Here is a 14,885-nt window from a genome sequence, read left to right as displayed (position 1 = left end):
TTCTCGTTCTCTCTCTCGCGCTCTCTCTTACTCTCAAGGTTACTGCTGATTCTCATATCCTGCTTGTTTTCATTAAACCGAGTTTACCCGATGAATGGCTATCCCCGTCCTATCTGTGCCGAACACGCATTGGAGTCATACATGTATTTGCAGCAGCAAAGAATTGAATCCAATTACAATAGTCAGACAAGTCTTAAATCAAAGTTAGAGTACCATTAGTAAATACAGTATGACCGCTGTGTGTTGAAGAAACCCCAGCCCCATGTGGTGTCCATGGAGTCATGAAAGCATGAGAACATATGTGTCCATCCAGTGTCTTTAGAGGATGCGGCGCTCTGCCAGAGCACACCTGCTGGTGAGACCTCATGTGACACACGGTTACACAGCAGCCTAGCGTCATGTCACACCTGTCCCCACGCGCTAACCACAACCTGCCATGCACCGGGTCACCTGGGCCCTCTCCTTCCACACCTGTCCCCACCTCACCGCCCTCACCCACCCACAGGTACACCTGGGCCCTCTCCTTCCACACCTGTCCCCACCTCACCGCCCTCACCCACCCACAGGTACACCTGGGCCCTCTCCTTCCACACCTGCCCCCATCTCACCGCCCTCACCCACCCACAGGTACACCTGGGCCCTCTCCTTCCACACCTGCACCCACCTCACCGCCCTCACCCACCCACAGGTACACCTGGGCCCTCTCCTTCCACACCTGCCCCCACCTCACCGCCCTCACCCACCCACAGGTACACCTGGACCCTCTCCTTCCACACCTGCCCCCACCTCACCGCCCTCACCCACCCACAGGTACACCTTTATTTATTTTATTTTACCTTTATTTAACCAGGTAGGCAAGTTGAGAACAAGTTCTCATTTACAACTGTGACCTGGCCAAGATAAAGCAAAGCAGTTCGACAGATACAACAACACAGAGTTACACATGGAGTAAAACAAACATACAGTCAATAATAAAGTATAAACAAGTCTATATACAATGTGAGCAAATGAGGTGAGAAGGGAGGTAAAGGCAAAAAAAAGGCCTTGGTGGCAAGGTAAATACAATATAGCAAGTAAAACACTGGAATGGTAGTTTTGCAATGGAAGAATGTGCAAAGTAGAAATAAAAATAATGGGGTGCAAAGGAGCAAAATAAATAAATTAATTAAATACAGTTGGGAAAGAGGTAGTTGATAGGGCTAAATTATATGTGGGCTATGTACAGGTGCAGTAATCTGTGAGCTGCTCTGACAGTTGGTGCTTAAAGCTAGTGAGGGAGATAAGTGTTTCCAGTTTCAGAGATTTTTGTAGTTCGTTCCAGTCATTGGCAGCAGAGAACTGGAAAGAGAGGCGGCCAAAGAAAGAATTGGTTTTGGGGGTGACTAGAGAGATATACCTGCTGGAGCGTGTGCTACAGGTGGGAGATGCTATGGTGACCAGCGAGCTGAGATAAGGGGGGACTTTACCTAGCAGGGTCTTGTAGATGACATGGAGCCAGTGGGTTTGGCGACGAGTATGAAGCGAGGGCCAGCCAACGAGAGCGTACAGGTCGCAATGGTGGGTAGTGTATGGGGCTTTGGTGACAAAACGGATTGCACTGTGATAGACTGCATCCAGTTTGTTGAGTAGGGTATTGGAGGCTATTTTGTAAATTACATCGCCAAAGTCGAGGATTGGTAGGATGGTCAGTTTTACAAGGGTATGTTTGGCAGCATGAGTGAAGGATGCTTTGTTGCGAAATAGGAAGCCAATTCTAGATTTAACTTTGGATTGGAGATGTTTGATATGGGTCTGGAAGGAGAGTTTACAGTCTAACCAGACACCTAAGTATTTGTAGTTGTCCACGTATTCTAAGTCAGAGCCGTCCAGAGTAGTGATGTTGGACAGGCGGGTAGGTGCAGGTAGTGATCGGTTGAAGAGCATGCATTTAGTTTTACTTGTATTTAAGAGCAGTTGGAGGCCACGGAAGGAGAGTTGTATGGCATTGAAGCTTGCCTGGAGGGTTGTTAACACAGTGTCCAAAGAAGGGCCGGAAGTATACAGAATGGTGTCGTCTGCGTAGAGGTGGATCAGAGACTCACCAGCAGCAAGAGCGACCTCATTGATGTATACAGAGAAGAGTGTCGGTCCAAGAATTGAACCCTGTGGCACCCCCATAGAGACTGCCAGAGGTCCGGACAACAGACCCTCAGATTTGACACACTGAACTCTATCAGAGAAGTAGTTGGTGAACCAGGCGAGGCAATCATTTGAGAAACCAAGGCTGTTGAGTCTGCCGATGAGGATGTGGTGATTGACAGAGTCGAAAGCCTTGGCCAGATCAATGAATACGGCTGCACAGTAATGTTTCTTATCGATGGCGGTTAAGATATCGTTTAGGACCTTGAGCGTGGCTGAGGTGCACCCATGACCAGCTCTGAAACCAGATTGCATAGCAGAGAAGGTATGGTGAGATTCAAAATGGTCGGTAATCTGTTTGTTGACTTGGCTTTCGAAGACCTTAGAAAGGCATGGTAGGATAGATATAGGTCTGTAGCAGTTTGGGTCAAGAGTGTCCCCCCCTTTGAAGAGGGGGATGACCGCAGCTGCTTTCCAATCTTTGGGAATCTCAGACGACACGAAAGAGAGGTTGAACAGGCTAGTAATAGGGGTAGCAACAATTTCGGCAGATAATTTTAGAAAGAAAGGGTCCAGATTGTCTAGCCCGGCTGATTTGTAGGGGTCCAGATTTTGCAGCTCTTTCAGAACATCAGCTGAATGGATTTGGGAGAAGGAGAAATGGGGAAGGCTTGGGCGAGTTGCTGTTGGGGGTGCAGTGCTGTTGACAGGGGTAGGAGTAGCCAGGTGGAAAGCATGGCCAGCAGTAGAAAAATGCTTATTGAAATTTTCAATTATGGTGGATTTATCAGTGGTGACAGTGTTTCCTATCTTCAGTGCAGTGGGCAGCTGGGAGGAGGTGTTCTTATTCTCCATGGACTTTACAGTGTCCCAGAACTTTTTTGAGTTAGTGTTGCAAGAAGCAAATTTCTGCTTGAAAAAGCTAGCCCTACACCTGGACCCCCTCTATAGGCGCAGCAAGGTTAGAACATAGAGATGATGTTGAGGAGGCACGTGTAGAACTGTATGATAGCCGATGTAAGAATGGAATACCTCAGGTGAATCACATTGGCTTGATAGGAGTTTCTTTCCGTACACACAAAGATATTCCCCCATTACCAGTGGTGTAAAGTACTTCAGTAAAAATGCTTTGAAGTACTACTTAAGTTGTTTTTTGGGGCATCTGTACTTTACTTTGACACCTTTTATTTTTATTACACTACATTCCTAAAGAAAATTATGTACTTTTTACTCCTTACATTTTCTCTGACACCCAAAAGTACTCATTACATTTTGAATGCTTAGCAGGACTGTAACGCTTCTCCTCTCACGAGGAGGAGTAGTAGGAAGGATCGGAGGACCAATGTGCAGCGTGGTACGTGTTCATATTGCTTACTTTTAATAGAACACCGAAAAATACAAAATAACAACGTGAATAAATGAAACAAACGAAACAGTCCTGTCTGGAACAAACACTGACACGGAAAATAATGATCCACAACTCAAAAGTGAAACCAGGCTACCTAAGTATGGTTCTCAATCATGGACAACGATTGACAGCTGCCTCTGATTGAGAACCATACCGGGCCAAACACAGAAATCCCAAAACATAGAAAAAGGAACATAGACAACCCACCCAACTCACGCCCTGACCATACTAAAACAAAGACACAACAACAGAACTAAGGTCAGAACGTGACAAGGACAAGAAGAATGGTCCCATTCACACACTTACAGTGCCTTGCGAAAGTATTCAGCCCCCTTGAACTTTGCGACCTTTTGCCACATTTCAGGCTTCAAACATAAAGATATAAAACTGTATTTTTTTGTGAAGAATCAACAACAAGTGGGACACAATCATGAAGTGGAACGACATTTATTGGATATTTCAAACTTTTTTAACAAATCAAAAACTGAAAAATTGGGCGTGCAAAATTTTTCAGCCCCCTTAAATTAATACTTTGTAGCGCCACATTTTGCTGCGATTACAGCTGTAAGTCGTATGGGGTAAGTCTCTATCAGTTTTGCACATCGAGAGACTGAAATTTTTTCCCATTCCTCCTTGCAAAACAGCTCGAGCTCAGTGAGGTTGGATGGAGAGCATTTGTGAACAGCAGTTTTCAGTTCTTTCCACAGATTCTCGATTGGATTCAGGTCTGGACTTTGACTTGGCCATTCTAACACCTGGATATGTTTATTTTTGAACCATTCCATTGTAGATTTTGCTTTATGTTTTGGATCATTGTCTTGTTAGAAGACAAATCTCCGTCCCAGTCTCAGGTCTTTTGCAGACTCCATCAGGTTTTCTTCCAGAATGGTCCTGTATTTGGCTCCATCCATCTTCCCATCAATTTTAACCATCTTCCCTGTCCCTGCTGAAGAAAAGCAGGCCCAAACCATGATGCTGCCACCACCATGTTTGACAGTGGGGATGGTGTGTTCAGCTGTGTTGCTTTTACGCCAAACATAACGTTTTGCATTGTTGCCAAAAAGTTCAATTTTGGTTTCATCTGACCAGAGCACCTTCTTCCACATGTTTGGTGTGTCTCCCAGGTGGCTTGTGGTAAACTTTAAACAACACTTTTTATGGATATCTTTAAGAAATGGCTTTCTTCTTGCCACTCTTCCATAAAGGCCAGATTTGTGCAATATATGACTGATTGTTGTCCTATGGACAGAGTCTCCCACCTCAGCTGTAGATCTCTGCAGTTCAACCAGAGTGATCATGGGCCTCTTGGCTGCATCTCTGATCAGTCTTCTCCTTGTATGAGCTGAAAGTTTAGAGGGACGGCCAGGTCTTGGTAGATTTGCAGTGGTCTGATACTCCTTCCATTTTAATATTATTGCTTGCACAGTGCTCCTTGGGATGTTTAAAGCTTGGGAAATCTTTTTGTATCCAAATCCGGCTTTAAACTTCTTCACAACAGTATCTCGGACCTGCCTGGTGTGTTCCATGTTCTTCATGATGCTCTCTGCGCTTTTAACGGACCTCTGAGACTATCACAGTGCAGGTGCATTTATACGGAGACTTGATTACACACAGGTGGGTTGTATTTATCATCATTAGTCATTTAGGTCAACATTGGATCATTCAGAGATCCTCACTGAACTTCTGGAAAGAGTTTGCTGCACTGAAAGGGGCTGAATAATTTTGCACGCCCAATTTTTCAGTTTTTGATTTGTTAAAAAAGTTTGAAATATCCAATAAATGTCGTTCCACTTCATGATTGTGTCCCACTTGTTGTTGATTCTTCACAAAAAATACAGTTTTATATCTTTATGTTTGAAGCCTGAAATGTGTCAAAAGGTCGCAAAGTTCAAGGGGGCCGAATATTTTCGCAAGGCACTGTATCTAGAGAACATCCCTGGTCATCCCTACTGCCTCTAATCTGGTGGACTCACTAAACACAAACACTTCATTTGTAAATTATGTCTGAGTGTTGGAGTGTGTCCCTGGCTATCCAAAAATTAAAAACAAGAATATTGTGCCATCTTAATATAAGGAGTTTGAAAGCATTTCTACTTTTGATACTGAAGTATATTTTAGCAATTACATTTACTTTTGATACTTAAGTATATTTAAAACTAAATACTTTTAGACTTTTACTCAAGTTGTATTTTACTGGATGACTTTCACTTTTACTTGAGTCACTTTTACTTGAGTATGACAATTAGTTACTTTTTCCAGAACTGCCCATTACACTTCTTCTTTCTCAGTAACTCCTCTTCAGCTCGATGCCCAGGCCCGGAAGGTTTAAATAAGCAGGCCTGTTGTCTCAGTTTGGGGTTATAATAGTGAGAGGTTCGGCGTGAGGTTCGTCAAAAAGCGGCTTATAAAAGATTACGCCTCCCTGATAGCAACTCATCAGGAGATAATGAATAGTGCGGGCCTCTCTCACCACTCCCTAAGCCTGCTTATTAGAGGGCTTACATTTACATCAGAGCTCATCTCTCCCATTTACACAGTACTGAGTTAGAGGAAGACTGCACACCCATGTTTGATTCTGCCCTTAAACTCACACAGCTCTTGATCATTTCGGTTGAGATGCAGTGAGAAAGGCACACTAAACCCATGGCCTAAGGGATTGAGACATTTTTGTGAAATGTATTACCAATCAGAGGATTTAATTTAGCTAGATTTGTTTCTTTTATTGATGAAATCCAATAACAGGCGAGTCGTTAGATTAAAGGGGTCTTATAAGCCTGATTGGTTTTGATGATAAAATCTTGATTGTTTTTGGTAGAGTTTAGGATCATTTCATGTAACTGGAGAAAACTGACACAAGGTTCCCTGTTCATGCAGTATGACATTTTTCTTTGTGCACTAAAACCAATTGCATTCTTCTAATAGATCATCAAGCTAAAATAAAACCAAATACAATGGCATGTTTCAGCATATCATTTTATTGTTTAACTGAATGCAGCTAGGTTATTTGTATGACCACCCAACATTTTAGATGACAAGAGAATATGTAATTATAGTTGAAACTCTGATTAAGGACCATCTCATACATAGTTTGGTCCTATTCTCTGATGATTAAGGACCATCTCATACATAGTAAGGTCCTACTCTCTGATGATTAAGGACCATCTCATACATAGTAAGGTCCTACTCTGATGATTAAGGACCATCTCATACATAGTAAGGTCCTATTCTCTGATGATTAAGGACCATCTCATACATAGTAAGGTCCTACTCTCTGATGATTAAGGACCATCTCATACATAGTAAGGTCCTACTCTGATGATTAAGGACCATCTCATACATAGTAAGGTCCTACTCTCTGATGATTAAGGACCATCTCATACATAGTAAGGTCCTACTCTCTGATGATTAAGGACCATCTCATACATAGTAAGGTCCTACTCTCTGATGATTAAGGACCATCTCATACATAGTTTGGTCCTACTCTCTGATGATTAAGGACCATCTCATACATAGTAAGGTCCTACGCTATGATGCCTGTATAAAACAGGCCAATATCCCTAGAAAGAGGAACATAGTAGCCTACATCCACCGCTAAAATAGCACCCAGCCCAGGGCTAACTCTGATTGAATGTTTTATCACAGACAATCCTGAGTGCTGGAAAAAAGTACTAATTCATTCATCCCTGTTCAAGTAAAGCACTGTAACAACCAAGTAATTCTATTCAGATTTTCCCTTTCATACTACTTTGATTTGTCATGTTTTTTCGGCCTCTTCCATCCCTCTCTCCTCCAAACCTATTTTCTTCCCTCGTTCACAGAATGCTTGATATCAGTGTGCAGTAATTCACTTATTGAGTATCCTGCCTCAGTCGTGTCATGGCAGGGCGACGGGAGTAATTCGGCGCTCTGCCGTGGTAAAAGGACACAGTAAGTAGGTGTCCGGGACAGCTTCGGAAGGGCACGGAAATCCATCAGAGTGGCGTATATGATGGATCGCGCCAGCGTGCGGGATGAATAGACATGCAAAGCAAAACACACGGAGGCCAAAATAGGAGGAGGAATATACATTACATCCATTTAATCATCCACTGCCGCGCGTTTGTCGCTGTAGTGAGGCAGGCAGGCCACGCTCTGCTCTACTCTTCTCTCTCTCTCTCTTTCTCTCTATCGCTGCCTTCAAAGGCCTCAGCCAGATTGATTATGTACAGGAGAGCAACAAGCAGAAAACGCAAAACACCTGCCAAGGAGAGGATGCTGCACGATTTTTCACCATGCCACAAAAAAAACCTACTGTGAGATGACAGTGAGAAAAGAGAGAAAGAGAAAAGCCATTGGCTTCATAACAATACTGAGTAGAATCTTGTGACTTAGTAATACAAAGTACATCAAGGATATTCTCATGGACCTGCAATTATTATTCCAATATCATATCCAATAGGCCAGGGCACTCAAACCCTGTTCCTGGAGAGCTGCCGTCCTGCAACTCTAATCTATTACCTGATTCTAATAATTAGCTGGTTGATAAGCTGAACCCGGTTAGTTCCAACTGGGGTTGGAGCGAAAACCTACAAGAGGGTAGCTCTCCAGGAACAGGGTTGGAGTGAAAACCTACAAGAGGGTAGCTCTCCAGGAACAGGGTTGGAGTCCCCTGCAATAGTCCTACATGCTGTATGTTAGCTTTTCCACTGGTGTGGCGCTGAAGAGAGATAGGAGGACTCACACGGCAGCATGACAAACGAGAAGCGTCAGTGTGTTGACAGGTCGGGGGACCAGAGAGCTGAGAGTTCAGTGGGGAATTGAGGTGAAATGTCAAAGCATATCTAAGTTTACACAGCTGCAGGGCAGAGGATCCCAGAATCCCTCGCTACTGTCTGACGGAGGAGGGTAAAGAAGTGGAGGCCATTAGAAAGGAATACCAAAACATGGAAAAGAGATGAGGCGCTGGGTGGGTTGGGGGTCTCATCACCATCTCCTGCAGGTAATTGCCTTCACACCCAAGACCTGGTTTAACCTCCAGGTTGAAAGACTCAACACCTTTTAGGACTGCCGTATAAAACACCACCACCAAGGTCAACCTGAAGAAATATCTTCGTGCACTGAGATATGCTTGAATAGGAGAGAAGGTAAACGATTAGGGCGACAACACAGCAACATCTTCAGATTTTTCTCAAGACAAAATCTGTTGTGCATGACTGGCATTGTTGTCAGTATGTGTGTTTTATGCTGACAGTATTCATTGTTTGTTTGATGTAGGGTATGTCCTAATATGTACACCGTACTGCTCCTATGCATTCAGCGCTATCAATGCAAACATCTCCCTCTTGGCCCATTTTGATGAGAGCTGTCCTACATGTCAAGGCTGACACCAAAGTACAGGCCTTCCTTCCCCTCCCGAGACCAACAAAACACTGAACGTTTCAACTCACTGTGTTCCCTGTTTAAAGTTGGGATTTTGAAGGACTCCAGCCTAACTCAAGATGAATGGGGAAACAGCAGATTGAGGGAAATGGGGAGGATGAGAGGAGATCAAGACTGTACAACTTGAAAAGACACTTTCGATAAAGGAGAGCAAAGCCCCTTTTATGTTCCTTTCATGAGACGATGAAGACATAGGAACCACTCAGATATTCCAATATACATGGTGAGGTTGTGGTGCTCTTTCTTCCAGATTCCATACCCCTCACCACTCATAAATATACATGAGACATATGTAAATTATATTTCACAGATCCTTTTTTATGTGTATGTAGCCTTTAGCCATGTGTGATTGTTATGCAACTTTTCTATTCATAGTATATTATCTCCAGTGGTAAAGATATAACAAATTAATCTGTCATTTTTGGGGGATCTACAAAGCAAAAACATCCTGTTGAAATGACTATGAAGGAGGTTAGGTTATTTTCTACACCAATAAGCTCTGTAGTATCTGAGGTTGTGGTGGGTTAAACGTCTTTTGACTCCAAGGCATGGTGGAGCCTCTCTGCCAGCCGGACCCACAGACCCCCTGTAACGGTTTTCTTTAGGTGAAGGCGAGTCGGACCAAAATGCAGCGTGGTTGTTATTCATGGTTCTTTAATGAAGAAAACTATACATGAATAAACTAACAAAACAACAAACGTGAGAAAACCTAAACAGCCTATCTGGTGACAACAAACACAAAGACAGGAACAATCACCCACAAACACACAGTGAAACCCAGGCTACCTAAGTATGATCCTCAATCAGAGACAACTAATGACACCTGCCTCTGATTGAGAACCATACTAGGCCGAAACATAGAAATAACCCAAAACATAAAAAAACAAACATAGACTGCCCACCCAACTCACGCCCTGACCATACTAAATAAATACAAAACAAAGGAAATACAGGTCAGAACGTGACACCCCCCTCCATTCTGGTTGCTCATCTGGAAAAGATCTGGGGCCTGGCCAAGGGAGGAGGGAGATGGGAGAGAGGGGTTGAATGAAAAACGAGGATATCACAACATCGTTGCAAGGTTAGCACTGGCACTAATGGAGCTGTGCTGGGGCAGGGCGCCCCAAGGATCGACCCTGCCAAGGAGGGTCATGTATGAGTCCGAGATAAACTACTGCTGGGGGCATAGCACTACCACAAGCCCCAACACTGCCTGCTAAGCTTGCACACACACATACACAGACACAAACACACACACACACACACACAGAAACACCTACACCTCACATTTATCTGACCATCACATCCAGCTCTGAGAGATCCCATTTTTTCATAAAGGATGGAGTTTGACACAGCACTATTCACTGTTTATATTAACACTCTTACTTGCTTCTTACAGGGTTAGGGTTAGAGTGGGGGCCTATCTATCAGGGGATCATTTTGATATTCTGTTTGACCCTGTCACATACTCTCATTTTGGAACTATTCCATCAAATACTCAGAAACGTGATGCTTGAGGTAAATGATCGATCATTGGACAAAAACATTGTTTTTATTCCACTCACCCTTTAATCCGTCTGTCTGACAAATCAAGTGAGCCCTCCTGTAGTGCTGTAATTGTGCTATAATAGCAGGAAACCTCTCACTTAAACTGGCAAACCTAATTGAACTATTGATCTAATTGCAGATCAGGAGACAGAGAGCGAGAGGAGACCACTTTACGGTTCACATTTCAGGAACTCTCTGCCAAGCCGTGCTGCTGCTGTCTAGCCTCATCATCTACATGGGAACATGCTCGCCGCAGTCCTCCCCAGTTCAACTACACAGATCATTTTAACACAGGGAGATGGTTCCTGAAGAGAAGAGCTCAGAGGTGCCACAGCAGACAGTCATGGGAAAAATGAGAGAGAATAATGAAAAAGACATGTGATTATATGAAATGGAGTTCTCCTACAGTGTTGAGGTAGACAGATGAAATTAGTGGACAGAGGGTTAAAGGGATAGGGGGACAGGTTTAGGGGTGACACACCCCGGAACCTGGATGGTCTCCCTGTCACATCGGACAGAAATGATATGAAATGGAGTTCTCCTACAGTGTTGAAGTAGACAGATGAAATTAGTGGACAGAGGGTTAAAGGGATAGGGGGACAGGTTTAGGGGTGACACACCCCGGAACCTGGATGGTCTCCCTGTCACATCGGACAGAAATGATATGAAATGGAGTTCTCCTACAGTGTTGAAGTAGACAGATGAAATTAGTGGACAGAGGGTTAAAGGGATAGGGGGACAGGTTTAGGGGTGACACACCCCGGAACCTGGATTGTCTCCCTGTCACATCGGACAGAATTGATATGAAATGGAGTTCTCCTACAGTGTTGAGGTAGACAGATGAAATAGGGTTAAAGGGATAGGGGGACAGGTTTAGCGGTGACACACCCCGAAACCTGGATGGTCTCCCTGTCACATCGGATTCAGCTTGGACTCAACTTGGACAAAGATGGCTGTGTTTTGGCAGCGCAGCGACAATATTAAGGACCAGTTTATGGCTGTTTGTCTATGCTCGTTCAGAGACAGAGAGGGATAAAAGCCTCCACTCTTCTGGGAAGGATTTCCACTAGATGTTGGAACATTGCTGTGGAGACTTTCTTCCATTCAGCCACAAGAGAATTAGTGAAGTTGAGCACTGATGTTGGGCGATTAGACCTGGCTCGCAGTCGGCGTTCTAATTCATCTCAAAGGTGTTTGATGGGGTTGAGGTCAGGTCTCTGTGCAGGTCAGTCAAATTCTTCCACATCGATCTCGAATAACCATTAAATAACCGTTACTGCACAGGGCATTGTCATGTTGAAACAGGAAAGGGCCTTGCCCAAACTGTTGCCACAATGTTGGAAGCACAGACTCATCTTAGAATGTAATTGTATGCTATAGTGTTAAGGTTTTCCTTCACTGGATCTCAGGGGTCTAGCCTGAACTATGAAAACCAGCCCCATACCATTATTACTCCTCCAGCAAACTTTACATTTGGCACCAGTGGAGGCTCCTCAGAAGAGGAGGGGGAGGACCATCTTCCTCAGTGAATTAAAAAAAAATGTCAAAAATATTCACATCACCAAATCAATAATTAAAACCCACTACTTTGCAAAGAAGGTCTACAGTAGTCTCAACACCACTCTGTAGGGTAGCACCATGGTGTAGACGGAGGACAGCTAGCTTCCATCCTCCTATGATTACATTGACTTCAATACTAAACCTATGAGTCTCCTCCTTCCATAGACTAACACAGTAATTATGACAACTTCCGGAGGACATCCTTCAACCTATCAGAACTCTTGCAGAACTCTTGCAGTATGAACTGACATGTTATCCATTATTATCATTATTATTAGTATTGGATAGAAAACACTCTAAAACTGTTTGAATTATGTCTGTGAGTATAACAGAACTCATATTGCAGGCAAAAACCTGAGAAATTCCACTTCCTGTTTGTATTTTGTCTGGGGGTGGCAGATTTTCAACCAAGCTCTTATTGAAATTACAGCGAGATATGGATGAGTTTTCACTTCCTACGCCTTCCACTAGATGTCAACAGTCAATAGAACTTTGTCTGATGACTAATGTGAAGGGGGGTCGAATGAGACAGGAAATAGTCACCACTGCCACGAGTTGACCATGCTTTCAACATGTGCGTTTACAGGTAAAGGACCTGCGTTCCACCGGTCATCTGAAGTCATTCTAATTCTCCGGTTGGAACGCTATTCAAGATATATGTAAACAACATTCTAAAGATTGATTCAGTACATCGTTTGACATGTTTCTACTGACACGTTACGGAACTTTTGGACATTGAAACGATGTGGCTATGCAAAATCACTTGATGTTTTTGGAACTAGTGAATCCAATACGCCAATGTAAACTCCAATGTAAATATGAACTTTATCAAACAAAACATGCCTGTATTGTGTAACATGAAGTCCTATGAGTGTCATCCGATGAAGATAATTCAAGGTTAGTGATTAATTTTAGCTCCATTTCTGCTTTTTGTGAATGCTATATTTGCTGGAAAATGGCTGTGCTTATTGTGGTTTGGTGGAGACCTAACAATCGTTTGTAGTGCTTTTGCTGAAAAGCATATTTGAAATCGGACACGTTGGTGGGATTAACAACAAGATTAACTTTAAAATGATATAAGACACATGTATGTTTTAGAAATTGTAATTATGAGATTTCTGTGGTTTGAATTTGGCGCCCTCTATCTTCACTGGTAGTTGTCATATCGATCCCGTTAGCGGGATTGCAGCCATAACAAGTTAATCTAGTACTGAAAGCATAAACTATAGCTAGCTAGCACTGCAGTGTATAAAATATAGTGAGTAGTTGACTCAAAGAGAAAGACAATTTTGAACAAATTAATTTCTTGCAGTTCCAAAATGAAGGCGAAGCAAGGGAGAAGTAGAGGGAGAGAGATATTTCGTAATGTTTTTTCACTTTCAGTTTCACTTAGCTAGCAAATGCAGCTAGCTAGTTTAGCCTACTGAAACGCCCCATCCAACACAACACTGGAACCTTTCCAAGTCAAAGTAAGCTTTTGGTTTAAAAATGTATTGCCACCGAGGCCCGCCAGTGTAACTGCTTACTGACTGTACACTGTAATGTCACTGCATGATTGTAGCAGGTTTACTAACACGTTAGTTCTATTAACTATGTTGACTATGATGTTACTTTAGCTAATATGGTGACAACAATGTGTGCTGGGTGTAGCAGTTAGGGTTGGAAAGTTTTTTTTTGCCTGGTCACATACAGCTGATGTGTTGTGCATTGAAGTCCACAAGTGAAGGGAAAAGGTGAGAGGAGGAGAGTTCATAGATGCGAGGAATAAATCGTGGCTGCTATGAAAGTGAACTGTGTTTACATGTGGTCAGGGGTGTAAAATACATAAACAGAAGCAAATGGAACAAAATGGGGATAAATATTCCTGAAGTTGTCGAATGGAACCTATCATTTACAAACGGAGAGAGAGAGAGAGAGAGAGAGAGAGAGAGAGAGAGAGAAACCCCTGCCTATAGATGTATGGTCCTTTCAAGAGAAATGATCTGGGCCACTGGAACAGCAAAAGTACTATGAGTAAGCTGGAATCATTATCACTGATATTACCACTTCAACACACACTTCAGTCAAGCCATGGGCCACCAGCTTTCACAAGGCTTTAAATGATGCCCAAACCCCTCTTCACTTTCCCTGCCTCCCTCCTCCCCCTTCGTCAGACTGAAACCTCAGATGATCAGGCCTGGCTAGAAAAAGAGCCTGAGGTTTTCTGGGGTTCCCTCCTGAGCCCTGACATCACTGATACTGTCTCCACTCCTAATCTCGCCCATGTCTCGCTGCCCGCTCTGCCTGGCCTATGGGAGATAATGCCTGATGGAGAGAGTGACTGAAAGGGAGAGAGAGAGAGAGAGAGAGAGAGAGAGAGAGAGAGAGGGATTGTGTGTGTGTGTTTGTACATGTATACCTGTGCACAAGCTTATGTGTGTGTACTTTTGTGCGTGCGCAATGGCGGGATTGACAGAGACGGGGGCCCTTACACAACCCCACAGAGACAGCCCTGTCCAACAGCCTTCTCCAAAGCCTCCACCACTGATCTAACAAAGCCCCTCTTATTCAGGGAAGCAGACTGAAGCCTACGGGGAGAAAACCTCAAAGACTTTAACAACACCTCCAATGCCAGCCACCATGACGGCTTGTTTCTTTCATTATTCAGCTCAAACAGAGTGCTCTGTGGGTGCCAGTGTGGGCATGCCCGTATTAGAGAGAAAATAATCCTCTGCCCACACACTATCAACTTGCATAGCACCGGCACCCACAGGCCTTATTGCTGGGAACTTTCCACTACCAGCATCATCACCCAGAGTAATATGTTTCCATGTGTGGTGGCAATTAAAGGATC

This window comes from Oncorhynchus mykiss, chromosome 26 (genome assembly GCF_013265735.2).
Source record: "Oncorhynchus mykiss isolate Arlee chromosome 26, USDA_OmykA_1.1, whole genome shotgun sequence".
Lineage (NCBI taxonomy): Eukaryota > Metazoa > Chordata > Actinopteri > Salmoniformes > Salmonidae > Oncorhynchus > Oncorhynchus mykiss.
The sequence above is the reverse complement of the archived record's forward strand: the minus strand, read 5'-3'. Positions refer to the sequence as shown.